The 17,421-nt window shown below is 34.0% G+C and overlaps 1 pseudogene; it reads right to left on the bottom strand.

Moving 5' to 3' along the window:
• Window positions 1–17,421, bottom strand: part of LOC106465771 — a 63,698-nt pseudogene that overhangs the window by 9,721 nt on the left and 36,556 nt on the right.

Raw genomic sequence — 17,421 nt, 5'->3', positions numbered from 1 at the left:
ACATTTGGATTTTATACCAATTTTATTCCCTGTTTTCACAATTTTTCCAATACTGTATATAATGTATTTATTTTGGATTTACTTATTATATCTTATTGTCATGACGATTATTTGCAATGCTACTTTAGCATATATATATATGTATATTAATGGCTAACTTGTATCACCTAAGTTGGCTGAATGTATGTGGTTTAGAGCATTCCAAGCTTTATAAGTTTGTTTGTTTTGAATTTCGCGCAAAGCTACGTGAGGGCTATCTGCGCTAGCCGTCCCTAATTTAGCGGTGTAAGACTAGAGAGAAGGCAGCTAGTCATCACCACCCATCGCCAACTCTTGGGCTACTCTTTTACTAACGAATAGTGGGATTGGCCGTCACATAATAACGCTCCCCATGGCTGAAAGGGCGAGCGTGTTTGGTGTGACGGGGATTCGAACCCCCGACCCTCAGATTGCGAGTCGAGCGCCCTAACCACCTGGCCATGCCGGGCGAGATTAAGTTCAAATTATTGTTTTAAATATCAAGTAGGGATGTTTAAGAAATGACCCTTTCGATAACGAATAATGTCTCCTCAAAAGGTTTGTCGTCAAAGCAAACATTTTCCTCGAACATAATGTCGAAACGTCATGTTAACACAATAAATTACAGAGGCCTGCGATGGTTTTATTGTCTTGTAATTTTTACTTGATTTACTGTAATTCCGATACGCTGAATCCAAAAATGATATAAATTTTTCTTCATCGCGGACAGATTTTTCATAAAACATCATAACACAATACATAAGAAAAGACGTAGTTTTGAGACTAAAACACGTACATTCCACAGACACAAAAAGGATGAATGAGGATGCATATTCGTTTGACACCAGTGTTCTTCCATTTTCTTCAGTTTATTTATATTTTGTTAATAAACATAATAATAAATAAATGTTCATTGTGGTAAACGAAATAGTAATTTGATCTAAGTAAGAGTTTTTTCTTCCTGATTTGTAAAAAAAAAAAAATCTTACTTAAAAAAAAGAATATTATTTTCGAAATCAGCGTGGCTGAATTATGGAAAATCCGTTATTAAAACCAAAGCAACTTTTATGACGTATACATTCGCAGGCCTGTGTTATTGATAACTAATATTCAAAGTTCTTTTCATTGAAAATTTAATCTTTCAGGTGAGAGTGCAAAATCTGATTTGGCTGTGTAAAGCTAACACAAATGCCAATATATCAAAAACTTACAAGGCCAGACACCCCGAAGAATAAGAATCTTTCTGTATATAATGGAATGTCATATGGAATCAATTTCTAACATACAAACATACATACTTTTAATCTTTCCTCTGCGAGCCGTCGTCTCGTGCTTCACTAGGTCCACGAGGTCGGTGATAGTATCAGGGAAGCCACGGCAAGGGGAAGGGGATCGGCGTATAGGGGTTGGGGATCTCCCTCGGAAGGGTGGTGAAGGCGTATATGATTGCCTGAACCCAGCGGGAGAGGGAGACCGCGACCTATTCTTAATTCTTGTTTACTAGGTCGGAGAGTCTCTCTGTCATCCTAACACAAAGAAGAAAACACGTTTATAACTAGAATTATTTAGTACTAACCACACAGGGTGATCACAAATCGTGAAGTGAAGAAAACGTGCGCCTTTTTTTATACATTATCAGGCATTTCTTAAAAAAAGGACAACAACAACTGAAACCTAAGATATTTAACAAACAATATTATATACAACAATTCATAATCTAGCATTCATAGTATTAGTATAATGTTGAGCTGCTAAAACTAGAAAAATGGTTTATTTTGTTTGTTTAAAGTGTTTAATATTTTATACGAGAACTTCAAGTAAAATTACACGATATTCACATTATTTCATCTCTCACCCATTATTAAATCACATTATTTCATCTCTTACCCATTATTAAATCACATTATTTCATCTCTCACCCATTATTAAATCACATTATTTCATCTCTCACCCATTATTAAATCACATTATTTCATCTCTCACCCATTATTAAATCACATTATTTCATCTCACCTATTATTAAATCACATTATTTCATCTCTTAACTAGTATTAGATCATATTATGTAATAGCTTACCCATTATTAGATCACGATAGTTCACATCTTGCCCATTATTAGATCACGATAGTTCACATCTTGCCCATTATTAGATCACGATATTTCGTCTCTTACCCAATACTAAATCATTTTTACGATCTGTATAAGTGATATTAGCATCTTTACTGTGGTAGAATAAATTGATTTAAATCGGATTTTTATACACAAGATAAATATATAACATCTAATTCCGAAAATGTACAAGAAATTCACTCCCAATTTTGAAAAATCTCCTATAGTTGTTTAATACGAATATTTAAATTCTGAATATATGATATTAGTAACTACATATTCATAAAATATTTACTAGGCTAACAACAAAACAAAAACACCAATATATCAACTACGAAATGTTTAACACTACTACCACTACAAAAAAACAACAACATCCAATATCAGACAATAACACAGAATGAATGAAAAATTAAAACTTTTATATCATCATGCATGTCAATAAAACTACAAACTAGTATTACAAGGATATATTTGTATCTATACTGTTACGTTATGATATGACAAAAGAATCACGTTAGACCACGGATTTTCTTTCCTGCTTGATGAACAATGACTTGTTGCCGGAACAAGATACTTCTGAAATACTACCTTTACAAACCTTTGTTCTGAAATTCTCAATTTACAAATTAAGAAGACCATGAAAAAAAATAATTTACAGTCTAGAGTGATTTTTGTTCTCATGAATATCAGGCCTACAGGTTTTTTTTACGCTTCGTCAGCTTTTAACCCCCGTAAACTCAATGTTTATACATGTTTACTTTATACGTGCGCTGAAGATATATAGATATTTTGGATAGTAACTTAGTTAGGTTAACACTACTGGTAACCAATGAAATATCACTTCTTTTAAAGTTCTTCTTGTTAGATATATATAACTATTACAATTGCCATCTCTATTTACACTGAATTAGAACAGATTTATTTCTGTTCGTATCAAACTAATATTAACAATATAGAGCATAACTTATGAGGCACAGGCTTATTCTGAAAAAGGAAAACCTACTAATATACTCGAAATAATAAACATTTTTTTATGTATTATTCAAACTTGACTTTATGTCGTTGAGTACGAGCAATAAGATCGTAATAGTATTTCTGTGTGTATTATTTAGTCTTTGTCGTTTATTACGACCAACAACATCAAGATAATAAGCATTTTATTATGTCGTCAATAAATTAATGTCGCGTTTCGGAACACTTTCAATACCCCCCCCCCAAAAAAAAAACGTACATCACGTATAATAGTTAAACGAACCGCCTAAACATCACATAAGTGTAGCCTATATATATTGTGTAACGTTTAGTATATTCTAATCCCTTACACTGATGTCACACGACGAGATACACATTCGGCATGTAATGCTGTTTGAAAACAAGAAGGTAAACAACGTCTCTGTAGCCACAAAGAATATCAAAGAAGTTTATGGAAATGTTTTGAACGTTCACAAGTGTCAACGATGGCTCAGAAAATTTCGTTCAGGTGACTTTAGCCTTAAAAACTATGATGGCAGGGGCCGACATGTTGGAATAGATATTGATACTCTGAAAACGCTTGTTGAATCTAACCCAAGGCAAAACACTCGTGAAATGGCCCTGGGAAAACTCCATAAAGAGGGTGTTTCGGTGCCTCACGAACTCTCTGATGATGATCGTTTCCAACGTGTAAACGTTGTTTCGTCTCTTCAAAACCAAGTGATTTCTTTAATCAGGGCATTAACAACCTGATTGTAAGATGGAAAAGCATCATCGATAAGAATGAAGACTATTTCATTTAATAAATGTTTTGTTTTGATATACAAGTTGTTCGGTTTTTTTCGTCTAAATAAAGCAACATTAATTTCTTGACGACCTAATATTATGCATTGTTTAGTTTTGTCGTTGAGTACAAGTAAGATTATCGGGTTAATTTAACATGATCATTCCTACAACTGTTTCCCATCTCCATAAGTCTAAACGTTTCAGAAACTTCAACTATATAATACTTAAGGTAGAAAGGATATTTAGTTACTGGACATTTCGTTACCGTCACATTGTTACTAGGACAACTTGTGACGGGTGCATTTTTTGTTACATCATTTTTGTGACATGGTAGTTTTTGTTACGAATAATGATTTTGTCACAGGTAGTTTTTAAAGTATAAAACTGATTGGTGACAATAGTAATAAAATTATAATAGGTCCTAAATTTTACAATCATTTGAGACTATTTAAAAATTAGATAACGCTATGGGTGTGGGAGGGTGTCTAAGCCTGTATTACGATGTATTACAGGGGGTAGGAGGGCGTCATGAACAGTGTTACCTAAAACAAAAATTAAAGTGAAGACGATTTAGATCTACAAAAACACGTATTGTACTTTAACATACTTTAATTTGAACTCAAAACACCTTTAATACCTTGAACATTTGCAAACATAATGTATCATTTTTGCGAGAAAGGGATGAGGTCGTATCCCCCGGTACTTGATCGTATCCCCCGGTACTTGAAATACGTAATGGTGAATCTACTAACAAAATTAACCAATCACAAAAAACACTTGTAACGAAACCTTTCGTAACGATATGAGGATAACTTGGATGCCGTAACGAAATGGTTTTTGGTTACAAAAAAGTCCATGTCACACGATGTCCGTGAAGAAATGTCCCAGACTCGTAGATAGAACTACAGTATCTTATTAACACGAAACAATTCTAATCCTAGCCTAAACAATAAAAAAAAAGTTAAGCGCTTAACTTTAAACTAACTAACTTTTAACGTAAGTATACTGTAACACTCATTGTTGGTCTCTAGTATACACTTATATTAGATCATCAGTATAGAACATTTAGCTTACTGAAACCTACTTTTAAAGTACTTTCATTCGCACTACTTAAGGAAGTACTTTCGATGTATGAACTTCTTTGAACAATTATATGTTTTTCTAAGCATTTCTTATTGATGTTTAAGTACCAGCAAGATAACCAATCTCTAATCCAGATAACGCAGCTCTTAATGTATTCTAAACCAAATATTAGTTTCATTATCCTCTAAATCATGTAATCCATTTTTGATATTCTCTGAACAAGTTAACCTAGTTCTAATACCTTCTAAACCAAATATTAAAGTTTCGCTATCCTCTAAATCATGTAATCTATTTTTATTATCCTCTGAACTAAATAATTAATCTCTAATGCCCTCTAATCTAGATAAGCTAGTTCGAATATGGTATAAGCCAGGTAATCTAGTTCTACTGTTCTCTAAAACAGATAATTTAGTTCTAATACCCACTTTTTATGGGATTTACTTTATAATTAATAATTCAACAGGTTTGTATTTTGACACTAGATAAGAGAACTTAATAAACAACGTTGTATAGAGAGGTTTGCTTTAGATAGAAGTGTATAACGATTTTTTGGTGCCCTTCGCCATCAGCAGTGAATTTGTTTTAACTAAGTGTATTCAATGTTAAAAATAAAATACTGAATTACTATGTCTCTGGATTTAACTGAAGCTCCAAGTTTATCAGACACAAACTGCTCAGTTCGAACCAAATTTGTCTTTAAAACTTCATAAAGTATTGACATTTTACTTCATCAAACATTTCTGGTCCAACAAATTTAATTTACTACATTTGTACTGTATATGCATTAAATATGGTCATATAAAGTGAACCAGGTTGATTTTGTTGGTCACTTGGAAGCTAAAATAAGTGTTTCACATTTGTGGTTCTTGGCGTACATAAAAAATGTTTTATTTATCACTTATATAAAGATTTCGTACAGCCTGTTATAGATCTTTTCAATTAATCATACCCATGGAAACAATATAAAATATTTTTAGAATAAAAGAAAAAAATGTAACGGTATTTTCGAATTTTAATTATGACATTTCCTCATCTTAACGAAAAAAAAACAATAACAAAACCTATAACTAGACATTGAACTTTGATTTAACTTACTAACTGTGTTACTAATCTCTCTGTTATTACTATTGATCTTAAAAATCAGACACAAAATAAGTAAAACAAAAAGGAAGACGCACAACAAACACTCACACCAAAAGTATTTTAGCAACTCACTTCCTGCTCGTTTAGACTGCCTGTGGTAGCGTGGCTTTCTGCCGAAGTCCGCCTTCGAACGCCTACTTCCGACATTTCGATGGCCTGTGTACACGCGAGAGCAAATTTAGATTACGAATGCACTTTACTGTTCAAAAGAAAAGAAACGGCGCTTCTTATCAACAATTTCGCGTGCTAAACGAAATTGTCCTTTCTAGTAGCCGTCAAACCTCTTTTAAATCGTTATATGGATTTTTAGTTATTGTACAATGGAGCGACGAGAAATTTTATATACTTCTGTCAAAACTGTTGCTCCAAATACGTAGTGTAGGCTTAGTTTTCCTCGAATATCTTCACTGACGGTGTCGCTACTGTCTAATTAAACTCGTACACGAAGAAGGAAAACTAGCTTAAAGTATCAAATATAATTGTTGTATGAGTTCGGGGCGCCTCCTTATGTCAGGATTCGCACCAAAACAGTGTGAACATCAGAGAACCCATATAAAAGAGTCTCCAACCGACATATCCTATTTTACAATGGTAACCTAGCAGGTTGATATTTTTAAACCTGGTCTACTATCAAACCATTACTCTGTTAGTACTTTTCCACCAGCCCTTAAACGTTAATGCAATAACGACCTTTACCATCATGCTTACTGTGGCAAAGAAAATTCTGTGACGTCGTATTTTGTCTGACATCATTGCGATGAAACGTAGGTCTGTGAAATTCAGATCCACTAATATCCAGTAGATACTTTCAAATGTATCCACAAAAACAGAATGATTTGAAACTCGCACAGCAAACAAAAGAAACAAATACAAGAGAAAAACTCTTTGTTCGCAACTATTTGTGTAGCGTGACAGTTTACAAGACTAGCCGGGAAGAAGCCCGCAGATTCATTGTATTGGATGTTTAGATTGAGGAAGGTTTTCAAAATACCCACAGAGATAAAGCGGATTATAATTTACCGCTGAAATTCGGATAAACCCTCAACCCAACACTGCATACGTTATGGACTAGTTCAAATGGCATTTACAGGGAGAAAACCCCAAACTCATTGCAAAATCTCTGAAGATGGGCTCGTTTCTCCACAGGGAGAACAGACACAAGGTCAAAGTAATATGAGTTTCTAGCCGTTGCCGTATGCAAGTTTTACCTGAATAAAAGTATTAGCACATTTTTACGATCTTTCGAAATTCGGTGAAAAAGAATGTCATACTATACGCGGCACAACTGCACGAAACTCTAGAAAAAAAAATATACGTGAAGATGTTTGATTGAAGATATATATTCTAAACTAGTCATGGAATGATGAAATTCATGACTGTTTCAGTTATTACGGGCCTAACATAGTAACGCGTGGGTTTCTTTATTATTTCAATAGTTTTATTGAAATAAATTATTATCTGTATGTTGTATAAACCAAAGTTTCAGCCTAGCCAAATACAACTTGACAAATTAGTTTGCAAACCCCACAATGTAACACATGACATAACGTACATTGTAGGCCTATCGTAAGCAGCAATAATCGATTTTGCCGACATTAAATCATCTTAAAATCACTAACTCTGCTATAAAACCATAAGATAACACAGTTTACAAGGTATTTTTTCCCTAACTTAAGACTGAGTCAATGTTTTGTACACTATAATGTAAGATCATGTATCAATAAATAAAGAAAAAGCAAAGAAATACACATTTCTTACTTAAGACAACCCGGAAAACGTCAATGACAGCGCTTTGCAGATACGCGACGCCACGATAATTATAATGGTAAAGGCAGTGAAACGTCATTGAGGGCTGATAGCTGTTTTTCGACAGCGTAGCTAACCGTTCAAGTTATGATCTAGATGTAAATGATGTTGTTGTAAAAATTACTTTTTATCGCACATAAATATAATTATATATATACGTAATGCACAGTAAGTGGTTAGGATTTATACAAATTTATTTTCAAGGACTATTTTCCCATAGAAATATCAATGGATGTTTTTACATTATTCTATTGTTTATCCAGACTTTCAATAATACTTTTCACAGTTCAACTTGGATATTTAACTTTTTCAAGTAACAGAGAACCCTACAAATCAGTGTCAATTCGTGAGATTATTCACCAAGAATACAAGTTCAGATATTCTGAAAATACAAATATTAATTACCGTTCTCTTTGAACTATACTGACTCTAGAAATGACTTGTGAAATTCTATTTGCAACCAAGATCTTGCAATTTATAATAATAATCAACCGTTACAAAAAAGGTTTAATAATAATAAACACTTAAAATAATAGTTACTCGTATTTATTCTCTAAAGTTTTATTGTTTACATTAAAATTTGAAATAAAAAAATAACTTTAAAATAGATTGAAGTAAATCAAAGCATTCATAAGTCGATTCTGACATGTGTTTACTCTCTGGTGAAGCAGGCAAATGACAAGAGGGATATTTAAAAATGCGAGAAGTATCACAGTGCAGAATAAAGCATGAAATGTACATATGCTATTCTGTATAAATATGCAATGAAAGACAAGAAGCAGTGGTATGAACACAATGACATCTATCACAATAAGATAAATGACATAGTGGTCGTTGCAACAGATGGCTACGCATGACCACAAGAGACTCATTGCGTTCTGGCTCTTAAAATCACTGTAAAAACTTCCTGAGAAAACAAACCAGCAAACAAACAAACAAATACGGTAACGATTCACGTGAGGTGTGCAAGCAGCTTTAACACACGGTAAAGAGTAACGCTCGTGTTCTACACATGGTTATTTCATGCTCAGTTCTAACAAGTGTAGAGGTATGTTCAGCATGCAATGGACATAAAGCGAAATGTTTCAGCTCACCAGTGAACATAAAGCGAGATGTTTCAGCTCACCAGTGAACATAAAGCAAGATGTTTCAGCTCACCAGTGAACATAAAGCGAGATGTTTCAGCTCACCAGTGAACATAAAGCAAGATGTTTCAGCTCACCAGTAGACATAAAGTGAAATGTTTCAGCTCACCAATAGACATAAAGCGAGATATTTTATCTCACCAGTGTCTTAGTATAAAAATTGCTCTAAATAAGGAAAAACTGAAGATACAGGAGCTTTCCATCATCCATTGATTTTAGCCACACAGAGTTTCCATGGATATCATTCAATGACATAAACCTCCTATGTTCACGTTTAAATGGGGTGGGGAGGTATTCAAACTCAGTTTAATTTAAGTGCATGATTACCTTAAACCGCGATTGTAAGAATATGATTATGGTCTCAAAGGCGACTCTTATTTTTTCGAGTTCATTAACCACTAAGTGTATTGTACTTAATGTAAGTATAAACGTTTATACAAGCTGATTCAGTTACGTTTAAAAAATAAATTATTTACAAACAAAAATGTGTACAAATGGTTGTACGAGCGTTAACTATGTAAAGCAACAATAGATTCGATATCAGCAAGTATTCTACACTTTCAAATTGTAAAGTCCCCATTATACACCAATAATATTGTGCTCAACTCCGCTCTATTTTGTGAAGAAATGCTGTGTATTGGTTAAATCTGTTCGAACTCATGTTTTAACCAATAAACGTACAAGGAAGTACCGACAGACGTGGCGAGGTACGGTGCGGATGTTTCCTTAATACATAAAGTCACAGTAAACATGCAATCTTTTCAAAAAATTTTAGAACCTTTATTCACGCAGATGTACGAAACAAACAAGAACATAAAAAAAACACACACACACACACATACACATTTAAAGTACTGATACACTACACTATAGCATCATTGAGTGAGTTAACTGAAAAACAACTGATTTCATATATATCGTAAGAAGGTATATATATCTGATGATAGAAACACATGCAGGGTTTTTGGTGGTGTTTTTTCTATGCGCAAGGAACCCTCATGTTTAACCATTTCCAGACACACGCGTAGTTGAACTGAGGAAACAACGTGTTAAATTATTCACAAGATAAATAAAAAGAGTTTACAACTGTAGCTTTAAATAATAGTATTGAAAATGTGTGAGTGTGTGAATTGAGAAATTAGTAACTTTCAGTTTTTAGATAATATAAATTTTTGGGTGGCTTAACTTGCCTACTTAGAGCTTTAATCAAACATTGAACACAGAAAAAAAATTGCTTGGTAATTGAATAACGTTAAAACAAAATCTTAGAAACCCTCAGTTAGATTTGTCAATGAAACTAATGTTTTCAGGTTTTTGAAAATCTAATTAACAGTCGGACTGAATCAATGTAAACAATTTTTTGCAAGAAACAAACTGCGTAAAAGATTATGCATGAAAGCAGTTTTCAGCTACAAATAAACGTAAACAATAAACTATCATACAATTATGCATTTATAATGTTTCAAATTTCATCTATTTTCCTTAATATTACAATTAGATGTTTTTGTTCATACTGTTTCGTCGCTTTGATGATATTAAAATATTTTTTTATGATAATGTCTGTTAAGCCATTTCCAAAGTGATTTTGTTTTATTGTAAACTTAGTTTTGCGAAGATGTTTGATGTATTTTCTGATGGGTGTAATCTAATCTATTTCTAATTTATTATGCAAACATTAGTTAGAATTAACTGTAGGCTTGTATTTAGTCTTTCAAAACGAGTCTCCGAAAGTGAAATATCTGGTAAAACCTTATAAGAAGGGATTCATTAAGTTAAAAGTTACTGGTTAATCCTGATCTATATAATCAACTACATTTTGATCAGAAGTTCTTAGGAAACTGGGTTCAGGAAGATATATCTTTAAGACTAGGTAATGTTATAAGGCGACGTAATTGCAAAACACTGTTTACAAGATACTGTTGTTTTAAAATATACACAGAATTTACGACTCTGTCGCCAAATATAAAAAAAATCGACGATAAAGTCATTTGTTCCTTAAGTAAAAAGAAATAACGACATTACAAACTTGGAGAATTAAATAAAATACATGAAAATATTGTTAATTTTTAAACTAACAAAGAAACAATGAGAAAATAAAAAACAAACATAAATTGTAATATTAGTTCAACATTTTCCATACTAAGACTACCTGAAAACAATGAGAGAGGTTCCAGAAAAATTACATTCACGAAGAACTGAAGAGAAGAGCCCGTTATTCTGAGAGCGACACCTACAGTGACTTGCAAAAGTCTTCACCCCCAGTGCTGGTAATCAATTTTAGTTATCTACTTGCGAAATACATAACTCAAATGACCAAAACATATTTATTATATTAACCTCAGACCAGTTTTTAATAATTACAAATAACAAAAGGTGCATTGCTACTCACTTTAGGGATATAACACAAAAAATCTTGAAAACACATGTTGCAAAAGTCTTCACCCCCTAACATGATTATGCAGTTAATATTTGGTTGAAGCTCCTTTGGCAGAAATGACAGCTGAAAGTCGTTTTGGATAACTCTCCACAAACTTTCCACAGCATGCTGGAGATATTTTTGTCCACCCCTGCTTACAGATATCGTCCAGTTCTTGTAAATTGAAAGGATGTCTTCGATACACAGCAATTTTCAAGCTTCTCAACAGATTTTGTGGTGGATTTAGGTCTGGGGTTTGGCTTGGTCAGTCAAGGACTTTAATTTTGTTTCTCTGAAACCGTTCTTGGGTTGCCTTTGATTTGTGTTTGGGATCATTGTCCCGTTGAAATGTAAACCTTCGACCGAGTTTTAGTTTTCAGCTGACTTCTTTAGGTGTACCTCCAACATCTATTTATATTTTGGACTATCCATGATCCTTTGAATGTGTACTAGTTCTCTAGTGCCAGCTGCAGAAAAACATCCTCACAGCATTATTGACTTACCACCATGCTTGACAGTTTGGACTGTATTTGTTGGATCATAAGCAGTGATGGGTTTCCGTCATACATACCGTTTATCATTTAACCCAAAAAGTTATATTTTGGTCTCATCTGACCATAGAACTTTCTGCCACAGGGTTATTGAAATGTTTACGGCCATAGTCCATTCCGGATCTAAGAAGCATCTTCGTCAGTAGTGGTTTCTTTCTTGCCACCCTACCATACAAGCCTTTTTTGTGATATTGTCGAGGTGTGTACAGTAACTCCAGATGCTGTTATTGAAGTCTGCAGCTCCTTCAATGTCACTGTTGGCTTGACAATCGCTTCTCTGACAATTTTTCTGCTTGTTCGAGCGCACAATTTCTTAGAGCGACCTGATCTTGGCAAGGTTGAGGTAGTGTGACTCACTTTCCATTTCTTCACAACCGATTTTACAAATTACAGTACTTAATGGCAAATTGAGAATCTTTGAAATTGATTTATAGCCTTCTCCAGAATTGTGCTTCTGAACAATCTTCTCCCTTAGGGCTGTAGAGAGTTCTTTTCTCATCATTCTCAATATATAACAGTAAACCAAATTTTAACTTTCAAAATACTCTGTTTAAACCAATACTGATGACTATATAATATAATTTGGTATCTGATAGAGTTGTACAGAGCTACTTGTATTTGCTTTAGCAGGGGTAGGACCGTCAAGTTAAATCAACGATGATAAAAGCTGAGGGGGTGAGTGGGGTGAAGACTTTTGCAACATGTATTTTCAAGATTTTTTTGTGTTGTATCACTAACTTGGGTAACAATGTACATTTTGTTCTTTTCAATCTTTAGAAACTGGTTTGTGATTAATATAATAAACATTTTTGGCCATTTGAGTTATGTCTTTCACAAGAAAATACCTAAAATTGATTACCAACACGGGGGGGGGGAGACTTTTGCAAGGCACTATAGATTGATTCTAACAGGAAGTTGTTGTTTTTTTACCACGCAGAATACAACATCATTTTTGCTTAAACTATGTTCTGCAAAGAAAGTATGACGGCAAACCAATCCGATTTTTATAGAAAACCATTTTAACCCAGCTTCATTCTCTTCGTTTACGAACATTGCTCGAAAATTCCATTCATGAGAGGTAAACACCTTCAGTGGGTCAGCGATAAGTTTGTGCTAAAATCCAAAGTTCAATTCCCCGCTGTGCACATAACGCAGACAATACATTGTGTAGTTATTTACTAACAACAACATGAGAGGTATTTTCTATAAATGTATATGAGTTGTAGATTTACAGTAAGCGGGTAGGAAGTTTATCAAAGTCATTTTTGTTATTCAGAAGCTTTCACCGAAACATTCAACTTGTCAGGAACTAGTGTTAGATCAGAGAATTTAAGAGTTAACCTGGAAATAATTAGTGTAAAGTAGAAATTTTCCGGATATATCCCATCAATATCTAAAGTATCAAGTTGTTACACGTGGGCTTCATTGATAAACCTCCGAGAGGGTGAGGGGCAGTTGCCCTATTCCTTATGCATATGCTTGCACAATGTGGAGCTAATTTTCTGCTCCCTTATCAAAAACATATACATATATTATTCGTCTATACACACTTCCACCTTAATTAGGCATTTACTTCATTTATTAACAGGTTTTTATGGGTTTCCAAGAAGCCTTGAAATGACTCATCGTAACCTTGTGGGAGATATACACATACATATATTGCAACTGAATATCATTATGTATTGTAACTATTCTTCAAAATAAGATTTAAAATTAGCTAATCAATAGTGAGTAAAGGACTATACATCAAAAACAAACTATAGCTTTAAACGATTCATGATTTTGTTTGCACATTTCTACAGTACGAGGCACCCAAATTCTTTAATTTTCTCAATCACTTCTCGAGGTTTTCATGATACCGTAAATTCAAAGTTAAACAGGTATACTTCCAGCATTCTTAAGATCAATATTACAACATCGCTCTTTTCATTTTCAAAAATTCTCAGACTGATACGGTGTCAGTTTTTCTCTCCTTGAACAAACGGAAGAAATCTCCCGCAGGTCTGCCACCATCGATACAGATTTGATAGGTTTATCTCGCGTATAAAAGTTCAAAAGTCGAGGAGCTTTCGTTTCATGATCTTTTAAACAGGTCGACACACGAGAATATTTCTGTTCAATTTCAGGATCATTAGTTCTTTCTCTATTCCACTTGTTTTGATGAGCCTTAAGAGTACCTTTAATACCAGAGGTCAAGTGGGGTAAAGATATACTGGAAGGAATTGTTGGGTGAGAAGATGATTCAACCACAGTATGATTGAAAGTTTCTATTTGACTTTCAGTCAAATTGCATCTTTCTCGAGTACTGAAGTTAGAAGGTGTAGAAGAAACGGCTATAGGGATTTCACTAGACTCTTGAGTTGTCGGAGGTTCCGAAATCGATAGAGTCGCCTGGTGTTTCGAGGTTGAACCTAATGCTGGAACCTGTATATTTGTATCACAGTCTGGTTTTGCTGGTGGCTTTCTACGAAGTCCTTTTGGTGACACAGACAGGAATACTTTACCGAACGTAGATATATCGCGTATTGAAGAGCATTGCGGGTAAGCAGAATCACCTGGCGCAATCTGGAAAACAGAATTCAATGACTATTCTCGCTATCAAATGACGACAAAGTACTTTCTTTTGATCCTCGTAAAAAATAAGATAAAATAAAGATGAGTCCGTATCACCAGAAGGAATCCAGAGATCAAGAATAATCACTGACACTTCAAACCTCAAAAACACACTCGCCCTTTCACCCAAACCCTATTCATAAACGTTCCAAAATAAACAAGATTTGAAAAGAGAACGAACAACAGCGAAAAGAGGAAAAATCACCTTACTTAAAAAGAAAAAGAAATTAAAAGAAAATATTTTGTTTTTTTCACTAAAATCTTAACATGTAATTTTATGACACCATACTCTTGAGCTTATATTCTAACAAGATATTCCTCAGTTTCCTAGGGAACACCAGAGGAAATACAGAGTCATTATTATTATTTTTTTGTCATTCTGAGCTTTTTTCTTTAACTTGTTTCACCAATTCTTTGAATATACAGATGAATCAAAATATGCATGGATATCATTCAATGTTCTTTTGATGGCGATGCATTTTTGAAGCTCACAACAAAGATAACGTATATAGAAGGTTTTACAAACCAATTCCGCACATTTTCATTATAAGTCTACTTCGATTTTTTTAAAAACAAAATCACAGAAAACAATAAAGAAAATCCTTTCCAACAGACTAATTATACAAGCATGCAACAGAACACTTTCAATATAAGATTTCATGCTCAACAATAAAAATGCACAATCCAAAGTTATAACATGCAAACAAATTCTATCATCTTGGTTCATGCATAAAAATGTTACTTTTTTTTGTTTGCATGCAGTTCAAACCAGACCTGCTCACTGGATCTTCTACTGCTTCCACGACGTAAGAACCCCAAGGAACGTTGCCAACCTTTTTCCGATCCATTGAGTCCTTTGTCGATACTGTAATAATAGCAAGAATATCCATAAAATACAAAACTGCGAGCTTATTGGAACCACTTTCAGGCCCAAATTAAGTAGAAGAAAACAGCACACGAACTTGTATTTACCAAACATGTTCAAAAGGTTAATCTTTAAGGATATATTAGGTAGCATTTTGGTTTCATGTTTACTTTTAACTAGTGACGTAACTACAAATAATGTTTCCCCTCACATAAAAAGTAATTGGGCCCCCTACATTTATGTCCCTATATACGTTTCTGTTAAATTAGTCATATCATTCAGCCAGAATCGTTAGTGTAACCTTCCTTTAGTTCAAACAAATCAAATTTTGTCTCACCACTTGTCTGTAATTCTTAAGTTTGTCATGCCCTTCGGGTTTCCTTTTGCCTAGGGTCTCTTCCGCAATTATGAGGGCATACTTACGCCACTGCTTTCAACCGAGACTCTGACGTGGTAGCTGCGGCTCAAGTTCGATATTTCAGCATTGTTATATCCGCTAATGAAGGCATTGAACGACTCCTACCAAGTCAGACTCTCCGTCACAAGAAACCAATGAGCTCATCCATAGGATCACCGATATCATCTGGATCTCATCGGTTTATTAAACATATATTTCAAAACTGTTTATCAATGAAACTGCTTGTGGATTCTGACTTTATTGGCTACAAGGTCCCTAATAACATATGACACACAAAATAATAGTAATAAAAATACCATCAGTATTGCAATTAATTCCAGTAATTAATGCTTATTTTAGAAAGAAAGTGGGGGATTTCAGTCTTTTTTTCTTTGTTAGATCTTTATTCAGGATGTTGTAACAGCCCAAAAGAACAACATAAAATTAGTCAATGTGTTACAGTATGTGAACGTCACTCGTACTAAACAATACAAACAAAAACAGGTGAGACCAATTTACCGAAAATTTACAATTAACGCGTAAAATAAATGTTTGTCAAAAAATAAACATGAGGCCCAAAATTTATTTAAATTCATCATTTCTCACTGTGTTATATCGATCGCTGGGATTTCCACACATCGACAAGAGGAAGTCGAATAAACATGACTGGGCTTCTTATAGTGGTGGGCTGACATATGTATGGTGTTTTTAGCTTTCTTTTACTCACCACAGTAAATCTATATTTACATAGGATTTGCAAAATATGTAGCATTGATGCTATTAATTTATTCTTCTACATTATACATATGACAAGCTGTTTAAGGTACTAAAAATATGTATGAAGCCCAATTTATCATTCGATTCACCACTTACCACCGAGTTATACCGATTTCGTGAAATGCCACCCTAATCAGTAACCATGGCCAATGACTGTTTATTTGTTAGTTTTGTGTGTGTGATGGACTGTATGTTATAAGTATGGTGTTTTTGATTGCTTTTTAACTCACCACAGTGAACCTATTCTTATGTTATTAGGTCGTCAAGAAATTAATGTCACATTTTGGAACACTTTCAATAACCCCCCCCCCAAAAAAAAATCGTACATCACGTATAATAGTTAAACGAACCGCCTAAACTTCACATAAGTGTAGCCTATATATATTGTGTAAAGTTTAGTATATTCTAATCCCTTACACTGATGTCACACGACGAGACACACATTCGGCATGTAATGCTGTTTGAAAACAAGAAGGAAAACAACGCCTCTGTAGCCACAAAGAATATCAAAGAAGTTTATAGAAATGTTTTGATCGTTCGTAAGTGTCAACGATAGTTCAGAAAATTTCGTTCAGGTGACTTTAGCCTTAAAAACTGTGATGGCAGGAGCCGACATGTTGGAATTGATATTGATGCTCTGAAAACGCTTGTTGAGTCTAACCCAAGGCAAGACACTCATGAAACGGGCCTGTAATTGCAGGTCTCTCATGAAACAATACGTAAACATCTAAGGAAC

This window comes from Limulus polyphemus, unplaced genomic scaffold (assembly GCF_000517525.1).
Source record: "Limulus polyphemus unplaced genomic scaffold, Limulus_polyphemus-2.1.2 Scaffold2047, whole genome shotgun sequence".
NCBI lineage: Eukaryota > Metazoa > Arthropoda > Merostomata > Xiphosura > Limulidae > Limulus > Limulus polyphemus.
The sequence above is the reverse complement of the archived record's forward strand: the minus strand, read 5'-3'. Positions and strand labels throughout refer to the sequence as shown.